The sequence below is a fragment of the Mus pahari genome, chromosome 4, assembly GCF_900095145.1.
Source record: "Mus pahari chromosome 4, PAHARI_EIJ_v1.1, whole genome shotgun sequence".
Taxonomy (NCBI): domain Eukaryota; kingdom Metazoa; phylum Chordata; class Mammalia; order Rodentia; family Muridae; genus Mus; species Mus pahari.
In genome coordinates, this window is record NC_034593.1 from 100,068,798 (window position 1) to 100,079,352 (window position 10,555).

The following is a 10,555-nucleotide window of genomic DNA, read 5'->3' on the forward strand; positions in this document are numbered from 1 at the left end:
TTCCTGTTAAATGACACTTAGGTTAAAGGACCATCCAAATATTATACTGTACAATGATTTACAACCTCACAAGCCATAGTACTTAAGACTAATTTATCTTTTTATGTACTTAATAGAACAAAAGCATGACCAAAATACCCCAAATTCTACTGATACTTGAAAATACTAAGAATCAAGTTTGTACTTGGGCATCTGATGAATTTTAGATAAAAACTTGTGACATGTCACAGTTTAAAAATTGAGACGGAATTTCAGTTTCTTCCAAATTACTTCAGAATAAGCTGCTTCTTCTTCTTCTTCTTCTTCTTCTTCTTCTTCTTCTTCTTCTTCTTCTTCTTCTTCTTCTTCTTCTTCTTCTTCTTTTTAAATTTGGGGTATTATTACTTGGTGTGAATCACTGAATCCTGTTAATATCACCAATTTCTGTGGGTAAGTGCAGTATTTGTTATATGTACACAGAGATAGTACTATATATTAGGTGTAAATTTATGCACTAGAGATATTGAAATACTGTATTGAATAGCCTTCTTTTTTTAAAGCTCTTGCCGGTGAACTGAGGAGATGCATGGATGGACCCAATACAGCTAATACTGAGAAAGAAGACTGCACAGTGTCATTGGTGCACAAAGCACATTAGCTAGTTTTATTTTTTTCTAACTGTTCCCAGGGAGGGAGAGTGTGGGAAGACCCAGGACAAGGGCCTTGAAGAACAAAGAAGAGCCATTAAAGAAAGGAAAGAAGGAAGAAACAAAAATCATCAATTTGGGTCAAAGGCAATTGCTTGTGAAAGGCAAAGTGTGAAGCATACTATTTCCAGACACATCGCTGTTTAAGATTATGAAACAAGGGGGAGTTGGATACAAGCTGTGTCTACGAAGCCCATATGTTTCTTCAGCCTACAAAAACAGATGAAAGAAGAAGCAAAGAGGCAAGCAAGCAAACAAACAAAAAGCATGGGCTAATTTTTTTGGTGTCAGTCACCTATCAGCCTTATGGAACATGGAACAATGTCACTTCAGAAGCTGAACAGTAAGGGTAACTTTAAGGAATGTTTCAGTTTTCATTTTGCTAACCGCAGAAAACATGTCCAATGGAAAAGAATGAGGAGGAATTTGGGGTTCTATAGAACCCTGCCCCCACTGCTTCCTGTTCACCCTCTGTTTCCTGTGTGTGGGCCTTTTCTATGCAGTGCCTCATACTCCTGCTATCATGCTCTCTACATGCTAAATTGTAGCCCTCAAGACATGAGCAAATAAACCCTTCATCCTTGACATGCATTTGGGCATAGCCACAAGAAGAGTAACTATTAAAACCATCACTGTTCATTCATTGTATTAGAAATATTTTTACCTTTATGCTATTACTAACTTATTTTGTCTTGGACTGGATGAGTTTGTGTGCCTTTATCTGAAGTTCATCTTACAAATATAATCCTTAAATTGATGATATTTGCTGATGGTGGGTGTTGTAGGTGAGGTGACTGGGTCATTAGAATCTATCTTTATGAATTGAATCAATAAGCTGATATAAGAGGGCTCAAGGAAGGTTTTCTCATCCCATTTGCTGTGTGAAATTACAGGGAGAAAAATGCCCTCAATTGCCTCTTAGCCTGTCATGTCTTCATGTTGCAATTGTAAGCTGTCAGAACAAGAGAAAGGAATGTGGACTGTTTATAAGCCACTCATTTTATGATAGTGTGTTCTAGCTCTCTGACCAAAGGAAAAGTGTTTATAAGTGAATGTTAGTCTCTCCCAGGTATATGGCATATGTCTATAACACCAGAATTTGGGAATCATTAACAAAAGGCTAAAGTTCCAGGCCAGAGTGAGTTACATAATAAGATCTCAGCATAAAAATCCAATGACAATGAGGACATGAAAATATTAGCATGACTTCTGACATGTGCAACTAATATTTCTTGATATAAGTAGAACTAAGTTTCAGTTATCAAGTTGTTATTGAACAGTATTGCTAAGTTATCTTCAATAAAGACAGAAGTAAACATGTACACTATCTACCTACATCTATATCTTTATCTATTCTATATGGTTATTATACAATTCATACTGAGAATAACTTTGTGGCTACCTGTTTCTGCCTATCTTTAAAACAAAAATTTGGCAGCAAACTAGCATAGGTAGAACATCCTCCACTTCCTTGCAAGTGAGGCCATTGATCTCAGCAGTTCACTTTGAGGTTCTTCAAAGATTGAACTCTTCCCAGCACTCACGCTGGGAGACAAAGTGTCACTGATTTATGTGTTGTGCAGTGTTCCATCAGACTGTGGGACATTTTAGGGCAGCAAGTCAAAAGGGACAGAGCCAAGTAAAACTTAGAAACATAAATTAGAAGAAATATGCCGATCAAGGGAAGTTTCCTCAAGCTGCTGGTTAAACAACCCAGGGGATATAGGCTTTGAAGCAAAATAATGAGACAAGTATTTCTACTCTATTGAGTATGCTCAGAACCTCTCCCCGTGTCACTATAAGTGCCTGATTGAAGAGCTGTAACTTTTTCCAGTGATATTTGTTGGCTTAGACAATCCTCGGCCACCACTTTTCACAAACAGATATATTTTGGACAATCTGTTAAGCCAATGTATTTCATTTCTCCTCAAAAGGCTGGGAAGTGTGATTTAAGCACTTGTACATTGTGCTGTGGACTGTTCTTAGCTAGGTTGCACTTTAGGATCCTTTTTTCTTAAGACTTCACATTTGTGCTGAGATATTAGCAAGAAGGTAGAAGCAAGGAGCATTAGATGAAAAAGTAGCAGAGGTCTGCATACTCTTCTATGAAAGACCACAGAGAGAATACATTTTTGGTGTAGGTAATAGGCAGGTGAGGGTGGGTATGAGTTATGGTTGGTGGAATTCCTGCATTTAAGAATGATCAACTCTGCCAGGGCCAGGAAGGAGAGTGGGTGGGTTGGTGAACAGGGGGATGGGGGAGGGTGTTTTTCAGAAGGGAAACCATGAAAGGGGATAACATTTTAAATGTAAATAAAGAAAATATCCAAATTTTTTTTTTAAAAAAAGATCAACTCAACTCAGAACCCAGTTTGGAAAATCAGATATCTGAGATGCCAGGCTCTGATATGTTCCCTTTTCTCTTCAGGGTCTCATCAAATTTCATCGTTCCACTTTTGGTTGCTGATTCCCCCTAATTTGTCTATCCAATTTGTACTGTGAGCATCACCAATGCCTGTCATTCCTCTACCTCTTCTTGTTCCTCATTTCTGCTCTTCTTTCTTTTATACAGGATTGTCAGAGAAATCTGCCCTCAGTCTTGTGCTAGTATGCTTTAGGTTGTAATGAGAAACACCATAACCAAAAACACTCTGGAAAGGAAAAATGCAGCTAACAGTCCATCATTAAGAGAAGCCAAGATAGGAAGGAACTCAAGGCAGAGACCTGGAAGAAGCAACTGAAGCAGAGACCACAGAGGGTGACTGCATGCTGGCCTTCTCCCTTTGGCTTGCTCAGCCTGCTTCATCCTACAACCCAGGCCCACCTGCACAGGCTTGGCACTGCCCACATTGGTCAGAACTCTCATACATCAATCAGAAGACAAGAAATTATGCCCATAGAGATGGCCACAAGCTGTCTGATGAAGATGGTTAATCAGTTGATATTTCCTTCTCTCGGGTATGTCTACATTTGTATCACTTGATAGAAAGTAACCAGTACGGGTCCTTTGTAGGCTTTCTCTGCTATGTGACCATATTTCTTACCATCTGCCTATGTGATTTCAGGTAGCTTAATGTTATATTTGTGGGATTTGTTAATGGTTTCAAGTTCGCTGGATCGACTGCAGTCTCTACACACTCATGGAGGTTTCTAACATGCCAACCATTGCACAGCTGAACTTCTTTGGTCCAAAATAAAATATGGTCTTCTCCTTTTACTCGTTGTTTACAATGATAAGATTCTTCATGTTAGTTTATGATCCAAAAATCTCTATGTGATTAAGAAACTTCTCTTTATCATATTTCCACCTAAAATAATTTTTTATCTGCCTTCTTAATTTCAATTATCAGTATCATCTTTATCCTTTTTCTTTTTTTAAAATACTTTAAAATATTTCTTATTTTATTATTAATTCTCGGATATAGAATTTTATTACAATTGCTTTCCTTTCCGGCGTACTTTCACTGTATCTGTTTCAAGGATTCATGATGACAATTTCATTTTACAATCTCTCACACTAGAGATTGTTCATAATTTCTTTTCTGTCTTCCTCCAGAAAACAATAACACTCGACTAGTACCAGCAAGAAAGACGTTTTTGATTTGCATGGGAATTCAGGAGATACAGGTCCATTTCTCTCAGGATTTATGTTGAAATGTGCTATTTTATAGCATGATATGATGTTCTGTTTTTTATTAGAACATACATGATACTGTAAGAATTAAATTTAAAATAAGAAACATGTTTGAAAACATTGCTGTGAAAAACTGAGGAATAACTCATAATATTGCTGATAGTCTTTTTGTTAGGCCTCCATTACAGAATTCAAAGATGTTAGGCCACAGAGGCCAGATTTCTCCTACTAATTCAGTATTTTCGTGTGCCATCTTGGAGATTTTCACTGAATACATGTTTCGTATGTTAACTATATGGGTTCGGTTCATAGCAACATATGTTTCTAAGAGAAATTCACTACAATGAGTTTAGAGTAAGTAAGTATTCAGACATGCCAATAAAATTGGAAGGCATTGTAGGGGAAAGGAAGAAGAGGAGGAAGGAGGAGGAGGGTGAGAGGAAGAGAAGGAGGGAGAGGAGGAGGACGGGAGGGAGAGGAGGAGGAAGAGGTCCGGGAGCTGTGATTAAATCCCTGACAAATCATCTTAAGGGAAAGGAGGTGAAAGGTTTCCTTTAGAATCACAGTTGGAGAGGAAAGTTCTCCACATTGGGAAGTCATCATGACAAGATCCCACGAAAACTGATCACATTGCCAGCTTGCACATGCAGTCAGGAAATAGTAGGAGATGCCTCCAGCCTCTCAGCTGCCTCTCTCCTCTCTATTCCCTCCAGAACCCCAGACAATGGAGCATTTCTGACCTCAGTCAAAGAGGGTCCTCCCAACTCAACTTCTCCACGTAGAAATATATCATACGTATCCTCAGAGGATTGGTTCTAAATTCCACAAAGTTGATACACAAGATTAAACATCAAAATATGGAAAGAAAACTGACAAAATAATGAGGACAAAAATTCTCAGAACAAAGGAACACTTTAAATAAACTTTAAAATAGCATGGTTCCATTCTAGAAGTTGACCATGTTAGGAAAGTCATAATACAGCACACAAATATATGTACCTGTACACATATGCAAACACATACATACATAAAATAAGTCAGAAACTAAATACATCAGAGGTTTTACTACCAATAACAAGAAAGCAGAACTTAAGCAATAATATATTTCTAAGTGAACTAAGTTATATTTTATAGGTATGATGAATGTACTGCCCTAGAAAATCAAGATCACTCAGTTCTTCATCAAATATGCATTAACTGCCCTCTATGTACCAGGAATTTTGCCAAATTAAGAAAGTAAGACATTAAAAATAGAGGTTATGCCTGTCTCCTTCTTTATCATTTAGCTTATACTGAAATTACAATTGACAATAATCTTCACCACATCCTAGTTGTGATAAGAAAAACATTAAAATTTGTTTAAACAATGCTACAAGAAACACCCCCCACACACACACACCATTTGAGATTACATAAATAGAAAAGTAGTGGGTTAAAATATTGATAATATTGGTTACATATAACAAGCTCAGAGACTGTATTTATTTATTCACCTGAGTATTTATATAGATGATTGTCAATATGTAAACATGTATGGGGAAACTGTATATGATTACGATACACAGTATAAATTGGGGTGACTAATTTTTGTAACACAAACACAACATTTCTAAATATTAATAATCAATAAATCAAAAATTAATCATTCCACATATTATATAAAGGAGAAAATAATCTGTAAAATACACTGCCAAGCCCCAGAGAGTACATTGGTTTGTTCTATAATTCCAGTAAAGTGCACTTGGGAGAAATGTAATGAAAGCATTTAGGAAGGTGGATGATAATGGAAGGAAGTTGGCAGTGTGGTTGGGAAAGCACCGAAGCGAAGCTAAAGAGAAGATTCAGCTGCTTCCTAGCATGAAAAATTAGATAGTCATCAAATGTTGAATGTTAAGCCCCAGCAAATGATTCCATGAATCCAAAAAATATGATTGTAACTGGTAAACAGTTGAACTTGAATATTAACAATTAATTGAAAGGAATTAGAATCATTATTTAGATATCCAACCAAAACTGTGAGAGAAATATAATTAGCTTTTTTTTTTTGTACTGGGTTTAAGTTCATGATATGCATTAAAAATAAACACAAAATAAAATAAAAGTATTTAAAGTACAAAGTGGGTATGGATATATATATATATATATATATATATTATACATACACACAACACACATAACATGTGTGTTGTGTGTATGTATGTGTGTGTGTGCATGTATAAAGTTGATCATGTCTTTTAACTTGATTAACACTATAAATATTATAGGGCCCTTTTGAGTAACATTATGAAATTAGAATATTTAAAGAAAAATATTTTCATGTTTTAGAAAGTCTTAACAAAAATGTTCTTGTGATTGGGCCTCATGCTATCAATATTTTGTTTAGTAAATAAACAATTTCAGTTCATTTGTTCAGCAAATCAACTGAAATTCATTTTTGGAATTGAAAAGTAATTTAGGTGAGAGCTCTTCCTAAACTTAAAGCTCTTAGGGAAAAAAAAAAAAAAAAAAAAACAAAAAACCCTGTCACATTAGTCTTGGTGTTCTCAACAGTGGCCTTTGCACAGGAAGAGGAAATGAGCATGTGTCAGGAGTGTTCTAATCAGATATGGTGTTTGAGAAAATAGCCAGAGAAAAAAAAGCCCTTGTCTTTGAGAAATAATGACCACAAACCCTGACTGGACTCACGCCTGGAAGGAAGCCTTCAGATAATGAGCTGTACTCCAGGAGTATCTGCTCAGTTGTGTCAACGAGGCAGGTGACAAGATTGCCTTTAGCCTACTTGAGTGTAAGTTCTGTACTTTAAACTAGGTCAGATATATTATTTCAATTTAAAATAAGAAGCCCTGAAGCTGGCACTATTCTGGAACTGTGCGTTTTGGAAATACTTGGCATGTAGACATGTTCCTTAGGACTTCTGTTATATTTGGTAACGGCCAGCCTTGACCTCAGTTACCCACAAGTATCCAGTGCTTCCCAGTCAACTATTTCCCCCAGTTCTTCTGTAACAGCATCTGTTTATTGCCCTGAAACAATAATTATGGTCACCATGAACCCCATCCTGAAAGGAATAGTAATATTTTTAATACAAGGAAAATATTTTTCATGTGTATATCAAAGATTTTAAGGTTAACAGCAAATATCAGAACTCAAAAGGTTTGAAAAGCTATAGATAATCACTGTTGGTTTAACTCCCTTGATTATTTTACAGAGTATTTGATAAGCTCCAAGTGAATTTTAAGCAAAATGTGTCCAGATGACAGAGTTATAGTTTCCTTTCCCTAGTCCTCAGTGTCTGTTTGTCTTTTTCTTTTTCTCTGAATTAAAAGCTGCCGTGCCTGCACATAGCTCTTCCTTGATGTGCTTCTTCTCAGCCTTCCTTTACTTCTTTACAGATGGCTCCTCTTCTATCACCTGCCCTTCCTCTTCTGCAGCCTCTTCCCCTACCGTGGCATTTACTTCAGCTTTGATTTTAATCTTGGCTATGTTTGTTTTGCTTTGCTTTCTTTTCAGTCTTTTTATTCTCTTTATTTCCCTTTTCTCTGTTGTGTCTCTTAGAACAAGTTGAAAATGTAGACTCAGTAGAGGGATCATAAGTATTCGTTTTTGTAGTTTTGCTAATTCCTGTTAAATTCATTTTTCTAAAATAAATTTATAAAAGTATAGAATGCTTCATCAATTTGTGTCATCCTTGTACAGGAGCCACTCTAATCTTCTCTGTATGACTCCAATTTTAGTATATGTACTGCAGAAGTGAGCACATAAGTAGAATTATAAATCTACTCTTTTTTGGCAAGCATTAAAACATGAATAATACAATGAAAAATATATGTTTAATGGTGCTACTTGCTCTTATCTTTCATTTCCACTCCATACTTCAATGGTTTATTTTACTTAATTATATAAATGCAAGCCTAGGTTAATCAGATATTTTTTGAGTTTTTATTCACAGTACATTTACCACATATTTTTCTGTATTTTTTATTCATCTGTGCCAAAAGAAATATTTTCTTACATGTGAAAAGTTATGATGCTGTAGACTAATTGGGATGTTCTCTTTGCCTTTGTAAATGACTTAAAATAATAATTAAAAAAGATCCATAGTGTCAAAATTAACTAGAAATTATCTCTTAAGATGAAACACTTATGGGATTAATATTTTCAAAAAGAAGTGTCTCTATGTATCTGAATAACAATGAACATGGCTTGATAACCATAAATGTACTCTAGTGGTGTTGACTACCTTGGCGGTAACCAACAGCTTTTTAATTGATCTTAAGACTGGCTGGCTCAACAAGTGAGAAATCATGCCTGGTACTGGAAGATTATCCAACTACCCAGGGCAAGGGAGGTCATGTATCTTAGAAAAGAAAATACAACCTCCTCCTTACTAAGCCAGCACAATCCCTAACTAGACTCTAAATATGTGTCCGTATACCCACAGATAAACTTTTTTCCTCACCCGTCATCAAATACACTTCCCTTTACAATATACCTAGACCATTTTAGAAAATCACAAGAAATCAAAATGCAGAGTTCCTCCCCCCAATCCCAAAGGATAAATGTATAATACAAGTCCCACAATATCTCAGGGATCACTGGGGAAGAAGAGAAAGAAAGAATGTAAAAGCCAGAGAAACAGGCTTGTGTCTCTGAGGAATGTTAGACTCATAAACTCTCACCAACATGACTATGTACACATGAGCTGAACAAAGAAAATAATACATACCCCCAAATGGACATGAGAAAGCACAGGCAGCTTCAACATTACACATAGAACTACATATAAATAATGTGAAGACTAGACAAATCGTTTCCCCAGGGAAGATCACACCAATTGATAATCCAATACCAAATGGTCAGGCCTGAAAACATACATACAAGTGACATTATATAGACAGAGCAGTATGTACTTAGTATTTAGGTGTGTGTGTGTGTGTGTGTGTGTGTGTGTGTGTATACAATTACTTTAGAAAAGCTGTAAATTTATAAGAGAGCAGAGAAACTGTGTTGGGGGTGTGGAGGGAGAAAATGGAAAGGGAAGCAATTTAATCATATAATAATCTCTAAAAGTTAAATAAATAATTTTAATAGAGAAAAAAGATGTTTCGCCTAAAAGAGTTATTAGATGCGTATCTTCTGGGTTGTCGTATTGAATTCTATACTGTGGTTTTTCTTTTTACTGTGAATTGCTGCACTTTGTTTGAATTTATTCTCACTCTCAACCACCTGATTAAGAACAGCACATTCACTCACCTGCACTTAAGTAGATGCTTATTTTCATACTTCATTTGCTTAGCAGAAAAATCCCCAAGTTACACTTTAACAAGATTTGCTGTTTTAATCATCTATAGATATCCCACAATTTTTCTGGATAATCTTTTAGCGCATTGTAAATGTGGGTGCTATAAAATTTTTGAACACATTTAAGAAGTGCAATGGAAAGAAAAAAATCAAGAGAACAAATACAGATTCCCTTATAAAACCTGATTTACCAAGTGATCACTGTGAACAGAACAATAGTAGTAATAAAATAATGTGCCTTGGAAATTCAAGTCATCAAAGTTAGTCAAACATTTAAAATTTTTTTCACCAGGATGTAAAATCAAGATGCTTTCTTTGATCTGAAGCTTTGTAATGTCTTCTGGCATCTTCTCTCAACACTAAAAACGTCAGGGTTAACTAAGGTCTGGATAAAAATATTTCATGATTTTCCCCTACCAGGTCACTATCAAAACCAGATTTGACTCTTTGTGGTTGCCCTTTCAAAGCCTCACTGCAAAGGGACAGAATCCTTTCAAAAAAAAAAAAAAGCCCAGTGACTCAGTTTAACCCTTTGTCAAGAGAGCCTCTGATGTGTAATACAGTTAAATAATGATGTGTAATGCAGTTAAATAATATGAAACAGAGCAAAGAATCCATAGTTAAGCATATCAGTTTGTCTACTGAGATACTTAGTAGAATTAATTTTCGCTAGCTTTTTGGTGGAATGCTGGGGCAATTCCACCCAAGGAAGTTGTCTGGCACATTATTAATTCTCTATTCATTATTGTAGTGCCAACACAATTTATCCCATTTTTATTTCTCCAGGTCGGCATGTTGGTAGTGACAGCTGTTATGGCTGCTGGGGCCACTTTGCTTTATTTCTTGTCCTTGACTAAAAGGGCAGGAAGCAGCTGCTGTTCATTCTAAGGCTGAAGAAGGGATCCGTTTTTCAGAAACACTGAAATGGCTGGGA

At 36.0% G+C, this 10,555-nt stretch overlaps 1 non-coding gene across 1 annotated transcript; it reads right to left on the reverse strand.

Annotated features, from left to right (window-relative positions):
• Positions 1 to 7,973: 7,973 nt before the first annotated feature.
• Positions 7,974 to 8,078, reverse strand: LOC115064000. The gene has a single exon (XR_003843840.1). It is a non-coding gene; the product is annotated as a U6 spliceosomal RNA (small nuclear RNA).
• Positions 8,079 to 10,555: the final 2,477 nt, after the last annotated feature.